We start from the raw sequence: 13,718 nt of genomic DNA, 5'->3' as shown, positions 1-13,718 counted from the left end.
GCAGTGCTGTGAGCCATGTGGAACCCAGTCTGCCTCTGGATTTTTTTATGGATGTATCATAATGCAGCCAGGATTCTGCTCAGCCACCTGAAAACGTTCAGCAAGATCAGCTTCAACATTTGTTTTCTCTCTCTTGATTCATGAAAGGAGAAATCCTGCCCTGGCTGCCTCGGATGGATGATGACTGTGCAGGGATGAGATGCTCCAGAGCATTGTTATCACAGTGAAATATGGGGGTTTTGGTGGTGGTAGGAATTACTTTTAGTTATGTAGCAGAACCCCCTAAGAATGTGAGGCTGTTTGTTGTATCAGCTGTACTCGCCATGAAGAAACAATTCTGTGCTCCCTGTGATAAACCTGAAGCCATTGTTTTAAAAGATGGGCTGGACCTGCATTTCAGAGGGGGAGAATCCACTGGGGAATTTTAATTGCTCAGACATTGAGGAGAGATAAAAAAGGTCGTGGTTGTGTTTTACAGCACATTTTGCTTTCCTTGCTTGAGATTTTTCATCCTGATGATAGAAGCTTCCTTTTGAAGCAAAATTTCTCTCTTCCCCGATGTATCCACTTGGGAGATTTCAGCCTCTGGGCTGCTTGATAATGGGATTGCAGATGTTTGCTTTTTTAAACAGATTACTGAGGTGGCTGAATGCTAGTTTGAGATTTAACAGTTGTTATTAGGCCTCGTCTTCCTGCAGGTCTGTGATGGGAATTTCAGTTTAATCACTGCAACTTCGAGTTATGAAGTTCAGCTAAAATAACTATTTGCAATTATGTGGCTGGAGCCTCCTGAGAGAGCTAAAACTCACCTCAGACTGTGATTCAGTAAACAAATTTCTCGGCCCTTCCCTTTCCTTTCCTTCCAGGATCCTTCTCTACAGGAGCTCAGGTGCTTTAACACCTCTCTGGCTCAGGAAAGGTGTCCAAGGCCAGGTTGGACAGGGCTTGGAGCAACCTGGGATAGTGGGAAGTGTCCCTGTTGTGGAGACAGCCAGGAAACACAGAGCATTTCACTCTGGGAGACCTTCAGGAGCCCTTAGCAAGGGATTTACAATTATTTTACTTTAAAATGTGACTTGGTTAAACTTCCTGGATGGTTATCCCCGCTCACCTGAATGGGGAAAATTCAGAAAAAATTCAGCTTCTTTGATGGAAGCTGTGGTGGATTCCCCCCATTTCCCTCTCTGCTCACTGTAATGTGTTTTGCTCATTCCTTTTGGGATCTGAAGGAAGCTCTGCCTGTTGGAGCAGGTTCCACCTGAGCAGAATGAGAAATGCTTGCAAAGCGCTCCGTGACTGCCCCACACCTGGAATTAACACCTCTGGAGAACGAGACTGAGCAACACCCTCAGCCTCAATAAAACTCAAGGCCATTTTCTCCACATAACAGTGAAAAGTGAGGAGCACTCCCTGCTGCCCCGTGGAAAATGGGACGTTCTTTAAGTGTGGGAAGGAGTGGGGTGCACCGTGTGTCCTTCAGGCTCCAGCTCTGCAAATCCACCAGCATTTCAGATGAACTCTGGAGCTTTGCCACATTTGCATTCCTGCACACGCACCTTGTACATGAATGCTGAAATCTCTCCTGTTGCCACAGCAAGCAGAGCACCAGGGAGCAGAGGCCCCACTTAGAACAGATTGAATTCCAGCCACAAAGGAGCATCCGTGGGATTTTTCTTGCTCTGTTTCTTCAAACCCCAGAGTACGACTAAAACTTCAATTACTGAGGCAAAGAGCTTGGGGAGTTTCAAATAAGAATTAGACAATTATCTGACTAAGAATGGGCGAGATAAAAAGATAAGGGCTTATAAATTCCTCACCAGGATCCAAGGAAAGCAGAAATCCCACAAGCACTGGCACAGTGCTCTCCTGCAGCGCTGACTTTGGGGGTACCTCTGGGCTGCTAAGAAGAGATGGTTTAAACAGCCCTTGTTTTTCAGGTTTTCCTCTTTCTGACACCAGTGTGGATGCCTTGAACACCAAGTCTGAGCTTCAATGATAGAGAAAGAGGAGATTTCAGAGGAGAATGCTGTTATCTGTTAGGCGCAGCAGATTCTGTCTGGTGTGTGGCAGGGGAGATGCTGCTCAGCCTCCTCCCCTTCCCTTGGCAGCTCCTCCAGAGGGCCTTTCCTCTTCCTGAATACACCTGGATACATTTTCCCATGTACCAGCACCCTATTTCCACTTCTCCTGTGTAAATTACAGCGTGCATGGTGGCACAAGTTCATGACATTGAACTTTATCAACAAAAAGTTCATAAGAAAAGGAAAATGCCTGGATCACTGAGGTACAGCTCTGAATGGATCCTGCTAATACCAATCCTGGATCCTGGATTCATCCAGCTTAGGGAGCCAGGGCTGCTGGAATCTCTCCTCAGTTCTGCCAGGTGGCCTTAGAAGAGGTAAAAAGGGAAAGAGGCGAAAAGCCTTGACTAATTTTGCTTGGTTTACCTGTTCAGAAAGGGAGCTTGCTTTTTACTCAGCACTTCAAAACATCCTGACTTCAGTTCAGTAAAAGCTCTTTAAATTGCTCTGGGTTTGTTTTCTGCTGGCCCAGGGTGGATTGGTCAGTGCTCTACATTAACTCAGCGCAAAAGAAAAGGAGCAGAGCAGGAATATTGTGGAGACCCAGTTCTGTGCCACTGAAACCTGGTTAAAGCCATGCTTTAAACCAGTTCAGGTAAATCTGTCCTAAAACATCTGGACAAACACATTTTGGGTTCTCTCAGCTCAATCAGGAACCAATTGAAGCTAAAGGTAATTAAAACCCTTGTTCAAGGCACATGAGAAGTCAGATGGACACCTTTTCTCGAGCCTTGTCACCACCTTCGGAGGGCTACAGCTGCTCCTTCATCTTTTCAACCCTTAACTCTCCTTTCTTCCTAAATCCAGAGGGAATACACTGAGAAAATTCCCATCACCCGTGTCATTCCCGCGGCTTGAGGAGCACGGAGGGTAAATCAGGTGTTAATGAGAGGCGGAGGGGATGGGATGGGGCAGCACTGGGCAAACAAAGCCAGTCCCGGGACAGGGGGTGCCAAACGGGCTCTCAGCCCCTGCTGGGCGCTCCTGCTCCGGCTCCAGCCGGGAAAAGCAGTTCAGGGGAAAGGGATTCAGCATGAACACATCCCATCCGCCTAAAGATGTGCCAAACTCGGGAGCAGGGCCCGTTTGGGGTGGTTTGGTTTGGTTTTGGTGGTTTGGGGGTTTTTTTGAGGGGGTTGTTTTATTTGTTTGTTGGGAGGGTTTGGGGTTTTGGGGGTTTGGGGAGTTTTTTGGTTTTTTTTTCTTTTTTTGGTTGGGGTTTGTTTTCTTTTATTTTTGTCTGTGATTTTGGGGGATATTTTTTCCCTCAGTTTTCCAGTGAGGAGATAGCCAGAGGAAGATGTGCTGCCTTCATCTGCTAATCCTCACCAGATAGCAATTAAAGGAGCACTCACCAAACATTCAACTTTTCCGTTCCTCACTTCTGCTCAACTCTTTCCCTTTTCATTCCTTAGGGTTACACCTCTTGGCCCTGCTCTGGTTTCTTATTTAAATTCAAAGCTTATCCTGCAGCTGCCTCCTGGAGAATTTTCCATTTCTGTTGCAGCTACAGGAGGCTTTTGTACACTGCAGACCTGGGTTTAAGTGTCAGCTCAGGGATTCCTTTACCCTTCTAGTTCAGGAAGTCTAAAGCAGATAATAATCAGGTTTTAGCAGAGCAGAGAGCAGCTGATAAACCCACAAATTCTCCATTTCTACTGCCCGAGTATAAAATAGATCTTCCCAACACCATAAATGAGATGGGAGTTGTTGTATTTCCCAGAACAAAAAAAAAAAAATTAGGAAAGATTTTATCCACTTTGTCCCTTTGTCTCTGAAGTGACACGAGGTTTTCCCATGATGGGCTGTCAAAGTTGGACATCGAACAAGATAAATCCTTCCCTCAGCTACAGATTTCCCTCAGCCACTGCAAACAAATTACTTCATTAAAGGGAATTATTTTCTATGTGCTTTCAGCAATCCCAGTTTAAAACCTGACTTGAAAGCCCAGCAGTCCAGGGGCACTCATCCATAAATCCCAGAGACCTTCCCCTGACTGTAAAAAACACTTCGAGGTTCCAGCTGCTATTTTTCTGGAAACCTTATTATTTTTCAAGGGTAAAATAAGTGCCCCATGTGAGTCAGTATTTTGGGGAAGCTCTTCTTTTTAGGCTATTCTGTTTTCCTGGTTATATTTTTAGAGGAACTGGCCAAGGAAATGCAAGGCACTGCTCTGGGTCAGCTAAAATCTGTGAAATTCCTGATCCACCCCCTGAAAGAGCCAGGAATTATCAAATATATGACTTTTTCCCTACAAATGAGGCCACTTGGATGTAATATGAGCACGACCGTAGGACTTTCTTTTCTCCACAACCCTGATGTAACATTCTGATGCAAAATAAATCAGTGTAAGGTCATATTTGTTTATCCAGAGTCTGTGAATCCCAGAGAATTATAGGAGACATTTCCAAACTTTTTGTTTTTCCAATCTGCTGTTGGAGAGGCAGCACTAGAAGGGGAAAGCTCCAGTATTTCCTTCTATACAGACAAGATTTTTTTTGGCCTCTGCTCCTACTGGTGACACCTGTGGAGTCCTTTTAACAACCCAATCCCTCAGGATTCCGAGCTGGCAGGAGCTGTTAAAACACTCCAGCAGTGACTTGTGGATTTCGACAATTTCTTCCCATCAGTGTCCCGCTGGGAAGGACATGGCTGCAGCCAGGAGCTTCTCCTCAGGAAAACTGCCTGGAATCTCACTTTGTTCTTCCCTCACCCTTTAATTCTTCAGCCATTTGGAGTGTCCAGTTATGGAAAGAAAGGAAAAAAAACCCCACTAAACCACTGGAAGAGAGGAAGCAACACATTTGTTGTTTATTATCTTCATGTGGCATCTGTACTAAATTACATTTTAGTAAGATCAGGGATGAAAGTTGCTCCTTTAGCAGCACTGAGAGTCCGTGAGGGGCAGGGCAGCGTTTCACCATCAATTTACTGCTGGCAGCGAGCTGTTAAATCCAGTGCTCCTGTGCTTTACAGCTGCACAGTTAAAAACCCCACCGAGGCACTGCCTTGCCCCGAGCTGCTGAGCAGTGACAGCCGCAGAAACTGAGCCCAAATCCTCTGAAGTGTCCCCAGAACATGGCATGGCAGCGTGAAAGGACCAGGGTGTTATAAATAAAGTATGTCATTCGTGCTATTATAAAACTGGAATGTAATCAGACCCTACAGAGACGGAGTTTCAAAATCCCTGCACCAGCCTGGCCGAGAGAAAAATTTCACAACACTAAAAGTATTTCTTTCACAATAAGTGAGGACTCCACCTAGGTGGGGTTGGATCTTATCACCAGGACATTTGCACCTTGACGACTTGATCACCACACTCTGATATCTACATCGCATCTGATAAGGAATCGGACATTCCGGGAGCAAAAAATAACTGTTCCAGGAACCAGAGATGGCCCTTCCATCATCAGAGATGGCCCTTCCATCACCAGAGATGGCCCACTCATCACCCAGGATGGACAATTCATCAGACCCAGGAAAGGCTTTGCGCAACCCAACTCTGGGACAAGAAAACTTCATGAATACGAGAAGAATAGAATTAATTTGGACTCTACCCAAAAACTGTATAAGAATGGACCAGTCGAAGCAGCACCCGTGAACTTGGGAGGTCTGGTGAGATAGAGATCAGATCCATGTGTTCACCCAGCTCCGACACCGGGCTCGGGGCTGCTTTTCTCGATCGCGGCTTTTGAAACCGATATTTTGGTCGCATAATAAATGTTATTTCTTTATAAATTTTGATTGGGCAATTTTGTTTATCTTAAGGGGATGCTGGGGCTCATTTTTACAGCTTCAGTCAGTCCTTGAGCAGGTGTGCAGGCCTCAGAGTCTCGCATTAAACGAATCCAAGTTAAAAAGCCCAAGAAGCGACTGCAAATTCTAAAATGGCACCTTCAGAGCTGTAAAAAAAGCCAAAATTGAGGCTAAAATTGCTGCCGAACTGGAAGTCTTCTGTTCAGTCCCAAAGAACTCGTTAGAAGGATGAGGGAGGATCTGGCTGAGTGAGGCACCCTCAGACGTGAACTGCTGGCAGCAGCCCCGGGTCAGCCGGTATTACCGCAGGCCTGGGCCCTAGGGTGCATCGCCGTGTCCCGCAGCCATAGGGAGGAGGAGGAGAGAATTGTGCAGCAAGATTGATCTATTTAATTATTTTACAGACTCTTTTATACACTTTTTTCTTCATAGTCGAATTGGACAAAGTATCAGCCCCCCCTTGGGGTGATTGGCTAAAATGCTAAAACATCCATTGTCAAAATATTTTTCTACTATACCATAAACAAGACTTTTCAAGGCTGCAGGTGTTTGGTTGTTTACATACTCTGCTACCTCTTCTGTGAGAGAGAAAAGTCTCTCATGGACTTAGAAAATAGCAGGAAAACCCTTGCTAGCAGCATTTTTGTATCTCCAACCCGGTGCCACCCCAACGCGGGCAGCGCTGGCCCTGTGCCCACGGGTTGTTCCTTTGACAAAAAGAGGAGCCCCGAGGGCAGCGTGGTCAGTGGGGATCCTGTGCCATCCATGAGTTAAACGCCGTGGTTCAGGGAACAAAGTGTCTGTTTAAGGATCTCCAGAAGTTTCATCTACGCAGGAAAATCTGAAGATATTCCAAAGAAGCCCCTGGCAGCACAGGAGTGGTGGTGAGCTGGTCAGCTTTGAACTAAAACCAAACCCAGACCATTTGGGATCTTTCACAGTTCTCTTCCAAGCCCAAGTGCTGCTGTATTCCCAGGATCCTTGTCTGGAGGCCCCTTTGAAGACCCCAAAACATGGAATGTACACAAAAGCTGGGCCCACATGATTTTTTTAGGAGTGTTGCCAATGATCGTTAAGGGAAGCTGTCCAGTGATGCCAAATTTAGAAAGATTTGCACAAAATGATCTCATTTCTGGTGGTTTTTGGTTTAATATTTGGTAACAGCTCATGCATTTCTGCTTTATTAACTACTCTGTAGGTTCAGTTGAGCCATAATTCAACCTGCTTGAGAGACCAGTTGCTCATCACCTCCTGTGCATCATTTTTAATGGGCTTTTTGGCAATCCTCATTAAAGAGATCCCTGGATTCAGAATGGTTAAATGTTTGGAAGCAGAGACACATTGGGATGTGCCTTTGTCCTGCTGTAAGGCTGGCTGCCTGATGGGACCTGATCCTGCAAATCGCTGGGAATGATTCAGGAAATCCTGAGCAGCCCCGGAGGATTTGCAGGCAGCCAGGGGTGAGCGATGTGGTGTCAAATCACTGAAGTGATGCTGCAAGTCCAAAGCTCCGGCTGCCTTCAGGTGAATTCTGGTTCCCTCACACACCCAAGCTCAGCTCTCTGAGCCCAGACTAAAAGCCAGCTTTCATTATTAGTTGTTGTGGGGAAAAGCAGCCTCAGCCAGGCTCCACCAAGTGCTCAGAACCGGGCAGAGTTCAGAGGAAAATGGACCTCAGTGAAGATAATAGGATGCAATTATGCCTCCCATTTTCCAGGTTAAAGGAGTTTAAAGCCTCCAGCTCAGGCAGGGATTCAAATGCAGGAGATTCCTGAAGGTGAATTCCATTAACACTTCGATGCCTGCCCTGGCTGATTCCCTTTCCCTGCATACACAACAATGTGGATTATTTTCCCTCCATGGGATTACCCAGCCTCACTTTGCAGGGATAAAATCCTGGAAACTAAATGGAGAGTTCCTGTTCAGGGCATGCATTGTGAGTGTGTTTGGGTAGGATTGTGAGAGGTTTCTGTGTGTGTTTCAGGGAGCATTTTTTCCCCATTTCGAAATATTTCGCCTTTATTTTGCCATGGACTGTTGTGTGCTGCAATGTCCATTTAACCACTGCAGGAGCAGATGTATAATTGAGTGTAAAATTGTATAAAATCACATTGAATTGTGTAAAATCATGTATCCTTAACATAACTTGGGACTCTTGAGTTCTGGCAGGATCGAAAGGGCTGCGTGGATATATTTGGCCTACGATTTGGTGAAATCAGGAATAATTTTCCCAATTTTTTCCTGACTCCTTCTGTTCTGTCACTCTCAGCTTTCTTAGGCTTTCAGCTGCCAGGGTGGCACTTTGCAGGCTTGTCCTCTGCCAGCTTTGGGGAGGTTTTGAACCAAAGTGACCCAGCCTGATTTGTATGAGAGAACAGTGATGGTTTCATAATTAACAACAACCTTGGTACCTTTGCCAGTACCCCTGCAGCCAAAACAGCTGGAGCTTGGAATTTACCCGTTGCCATGGAAACAGCCCTTAGGGAGAAATCTTTTTTCCATGTGAGGATTGTTTCTCTTATTTAGGGAAATGCACATTCGCCCCTGTCAATTTTATGTAGGCAGGAAGGCGATTAAAAATTCCTGTTCTTCTCCAAGCACAAACTGGAAACTTCCTGATGTGCAGCTGCTCTGCCTTCCCTGCAGGACCAGGGGCTGGAATCAGGAATTTACAGTGGAACTGCGGAGTGCAGAGAGGCTCAAAGGTGACGAGAGAATCAGCCCTGGCTAAGCAGGGAACAGGGAATGAGCTGGAGGTGGGGGGCTCATCCTGAGCAAAGAGAAGGGGACAGAGGTGGCTCAAATCCATGGATTTAACCCCACCAGGGGTTCCTCTGCTCCCTGCTGGGCTCTTCCCAAAGGCTGCCCAGCCCAGGGGCCTCTCCTAAGGAGCCCCACACCTCTCCCAGGTGGTGGCTGGAAAAGGAGACGGAGCCGATGCAGAGGGAGATTTCCCCGGGGGGGTTGGGAATGGTTGTTCAGCCTCAATTCTCTGCGTTATTCAGACACTATAAACCTGGTTTTCAAGAGGTGGCTTCATTGGAGCTGCTGGAACTCTGTGTGAGGACCAGGTGAGCTCTGCCTGTGCTGGAAATTAACTAATTGTTAATTAATTGTTCTAATTAATTGTAAGCCATGCCCACTTTTAGCCAGCAGCAGTTAAGTTTCTTCCCAAGCTCCTATTGTTACATTGATCATTAAATCTGCTAAAACTAACCCTGCCAAGCTTCAATGAACAGAACCAAAGGGACGTGAAGGTTGGACATCTGGGATATTAAATTTGTGACCCTTCAAGGATGTTGGAATAACCATAAGGTACAGGAGATTGAGGCCTGGAAAGTTGGAAATTCCTTGTCTGAGCAAAAGATGACAAAAGGACTGAAAAATGTGACCCAGCTTAGCATGAAGAGAGAAGAATCAATAACCAACAGAGGATAGAATACTGATTAATGGAGAGAATTATGTGACTTGGAACCAATGAACATTCATTTCCTTGCTAGAAATAGAGAAATGAAAAAGTTTTGTATCAGGGTCTGTGAGGAGGCTGGAACTTTGTCAGCCACACACAAACGCAGGCCAAGAATAAAGTAAAGCCTGACCTGCAGTCAGTAAAAAAGACATCTAAAGTTAGAGCAAGTCTTCTTTTTCTCAGTGTTTTCAGAGGATTTTGGTAACATGGAAAGCTCAGGGGAACTCCATTCATGGAAAGCTCTGGCCCAGGTGGTGCTGAACACTGCAGGTGAACCAAAAATCAAACCCAGCAAGAGCTGAACCAAACCTTTGCTGCCAGATCATCTTTGGACTTCAAACAAGGCTGGAAATGTTCTTTAGTTAGGCAGCTGTAAGTTTTTCTTTCCTTTTTTGAGATGCAGCTGCTCCAGAATTTGAAGGATTAGAAGCCCGAAACGCTGCAAATCTCCCAGGAAAACTTGCTCTTAAAATCTCCGGCTCTGAACTGGCCGAGTCTCCGACCCTTGGGCTCTTATTATTTTCTGTTGGATTTTCCTGCAGCAGGTGTTGCTCAGCTGAGTGTCAAACACTGCTGCCACAGCTTGGATTTACAGCTGAAGTCAAGGCTCTGACAAGGACCGTGACAGCTCAAACTGTGCTGAACTCCAGCTCTCTGCAGCATTGGGACTCTCCAGAGCATGGCTGGGGGTGTGTTAGGCTGGGGAAGAGCAAATTAATTTGTATTTCTGTGGGTGCATTCCCTGTCAGACAGGAGAGCTGTGCAAGGTGCTGTAAAATAACCCAGGAATGATTTCCTGTGGGGAGCTGTGCCATGGAACAGTGGCACATGGATCAGCTCAGTGGGAGCTGCAGCTGCCAGCACAGCAGAGGTGCCTTGGAGGAGGATCTGGGAGTCCTGACAGGCACCTTCGCTCAATCAGGGCAATGGAAAGTGCAGAAAAACCCAATTTCACTGAAGTTTTAACAAGCTGGAGGCTTTCTTTGGGCTGGCAGGGAACTGCAATGACCATCCTCAGAGCAAAAGGTGAAGAGCAATCATGAAGATTTTGGAAACTGGTTGAGGAAAAGGCCGTGGAGATGCTGGAAATAAAGAAAAGAAACTTATGCTTGATGGGAAAAAGTCAGCAGGGAAGACTCGGGGGGGGGAGCAGACAGAACCGGGTTATATTTATCAAGGTGACAACCATAACAATATGTTGGAAGTCTGGCAGTGCTGCTCCTAAGAACACTTGAAACACTGAAAATCAAGACAAGAAAATTACCAGCTAATTTCATGCAGGAACACAACCTTCACAGTTATATTAAGAAAAGAAGATGGGATAACAGAGGAGCTTTGCTGAATGGCTTTTCTTTTTAAACAAGGAACGAGGTGATGCCACAAATGGAGATTTGGAGCCCCAGAGCTGCACGACAGACACACAGAAAATAGGCAAAGCAGCAGAGAGCAGCTCTGAATAAAACTCTCAGTGTGCAATCACCAGTGGGGATGGCTCAGGTGCTAAACCATGAAACTGGGCCTTGAGGGGCTGCAGACCCCTCCCTCCAGACTGTTTATCATGATTTCTCCCAAAACAAAGTGCTGGCAAACCCTGGGAATGTGGATGTTGTTTCACATTCTAGCTCCACCACCCAGGCTGGAATAAAAGCAGGAGGAACCCCTGGAACACCACAGGGATCAAATCTTTTCCTGATGCCACTCTCTCCTTTTCCCACAAAGTTCAACCAGGGATGAATTTGGATCTGGAGATCTAAAATGTCCTGACAAGACCCACATGAACACAAAGCAATGAGCACGGGAAGGAAAAGCAGCTGGGAAGTCACTGAACCACAAGCTCTGGCATGTCCAGTAAAACTGAGCACGTGGAATTTAGGCAAAGGGAAATATTTAAGACACAGAGTTCACCAAACTGTGCCCACAAATACTGTGAGAAATTTAGAAAAGTTCAGTTCACTTGGTGCTTTGTACTGTATTTTTATTTTTGCTCCATGGCCTTTAAAGTAAGAGCCTCTCTGATTGATTCTGAGTAGAAAAGGAAGCAAAATGGCCACATTTCATTATATTCCTCTGCCCAGGGAACAACAGAAAATGTTGGAAAACTAAAGTGTCCTTCCTGCCCTGTTCATTAACAAGAGGTTCAGAGCATGGGTATTTCAGGATACTTGATCAGAGGCAAACCTCAGCCTCTTAGCCTCTTTCAGCTTGGCCATTATTACCTATAAGTGATGTTTTAATTTTCATCTAAAGCCAAGAAAAGTGTTTTATTCTTCCCAGCTGGCCCCAGAGATAAGGGACTGAATCAGCAAAGACGAAGTCATTGAACAGTTCTCCTGTGTTACTTTATTCCCCTGCTCAAAGCCCTTCTCCTCCTCCCACTGATCTCTGATAGAATGCAGAGTAATCAGCAAAGAAGGGGAGGGATTAAGCGTGGCTTTGAAGTCTATCCCATGTTCTGGGCTGTGGCCCTTCCCTCTCCAGCCCTCTGAGGGGTGTCTGTCCTGAAGGGTTAACTCAGATTCCATCAGGGATAACTCCCGGAATTGGAATTTGCACTTTCACCAGGATATGTGTCTGATTTCACCCTGCCCAGGGAGGCTTTACCATGCTCTGAACAGATATCAGACTTTTTTGGTTTCCAGGATCTGGCCAAGACCCAGCACAAGCCCGAGGACAGGTCCAGGACAGATGCAAGCAGTGACTTCAGGGCCAAAAGAAACTCCTCTCAAGGAAGCCAACCCTGCCCTTGTGGCTGAGCAGTAAAATCCTCCCTGGGAACCTTCTGACACCAGAGGGTGCCAGGCACTGGGAAACACCGATTTCAGAGATCCCAGTGCTCCTGAGCACAGGGGAATACACAGAGATGAGAAAATCGGCTTTTATTTTTAGCTCCCTCCTTGGAAGGGGAGATGTTGGACCTTGGCAGAGCTCAGGAGAGCTGGACACCAAGCCCCAGCACTGGCACAGAGGTTTTCCAGGGGAGCAGCCAGCTCCAGCCCCATTTCCCATCTGTATCCGTGCTCCAAGGCGGTGGGAAGGGATCCACCTCCAGGTATTTTCAGAGTGCACAGCTTGTAAAGCACCTCTCTGTATTCTTAACCAACATCAACACCAAGAGTCTTGTAAGGCCTTTCTCAGAACCATGGCATTATTTAGGCTGGAAAAGCCCTTCCAGACCGTGGAGTCTGAGTGTTCCCCCAGCACTGCCAAACCCAGAACAAACCCCTGTCCCCAAGCAAAGGGAAAACTGAAAGGGCAGTTCCTCATCTGAAATAAAACATTTCAACCTGATTAATTGTCAGCTGAAGGTTTGGCCTAAAATCTTTCATTTCTTTGACAGAGAAGATAAAAATAACTAGTTCTTTTCTGTTCATGTATTTTCACCTGTCCCAGCAATGGCAAATTTACTCCCTTTTCCTCCTATCAGCTCCCTAGAAAGACCAAGGCCAGAAACCACCAGGCTGGAGCTCATTTTGCCTTGCCTGATACCAACATGGGGATGACAGGAACTTCAACTACAAACCCAGAAGTGAAATTCCCTTGTTTTCAGATCCTGTTCCCACTGAAACATCCCCTGACAGCAGCAAGATTGCACATTGGAAATGAAGGGCAGTGTTTGGTCTGCAGATCTTTAATTGCCAAAGTGTGGGCTGAGCATGGACAAATATCCATGGGGTGAGTCCATGCGTGCTGGGATAGGGATTTGCTGATAACGGAGCTGGAACTCTGGCATGAGATTTTATTTCCCCATTTATTTTACAGAGTCCCTTTGCACAGCAGAGCTCCCCTTTGGTGCTGTAACAAATCCCTGAGCTCTGCTGGAATGTCAGGCAGGAATCAGCTGCAGCAGTGACAGGCTGGGGGGACAGGGACAGGGACAGGGAGCCATGGCAGAGACAGCAGAACTGCAGGACTGACGAGGCAGCCCTCGTGTGCTCGGGGGAGGAAGATGTGATGCAGGAATTAGCCTGAACCTCAGCTGGCTGACATTTCCCAGTTGCAGAAGTGTCACTGGGGTGATTGGCACCATCCCCACAGGAGGATGGTGCCAGGAAGGGCTGATGATGTGTCAGGAGCCCTGGCACTGGACTGAGGCTGTGGCGAGGCTGGGGTGAGTCTGCAGAGCTGTGTGGGCAGTTGGTGCCCTGCCCTGGTGCAGAGAGCTCTGAGCACGCTCTGGGAGCACGGCTGGCATTCCTGGCACCACCAGCAGCTGTGGCAAACCTGGGCTCTGCCAGCTGCTCCTTAGCTCAGGCACTGAAACTGAACTCAGAGAGTCACAGAATCATCTGGGATGGAAAAACCCTCTGAGGACATCAAGTCCAACATCCCCCAGCACTGCCAGGTCCCCACACGCCACATCCACACACCTTTTAAATCCTCCAGGGGTGGGGACTCCACCACTGCCCTGGGCA

Source organism: Corvus moneduloides, chromosome 14 (assembly GCF_009650955.1).
Source record: "Corvus moneduloides isolate bCorMon1 chromosome 14, bCorMon1.pri, whole genome shotgun sequence".
NCBI lineage: Eukaryota > Metazoa > Chordata > Aves > Passeriformes > Corvidae > Corvus > Corvus moneduloides.
Note: the sequence above shows the minus strand (reverse complement) of the source record.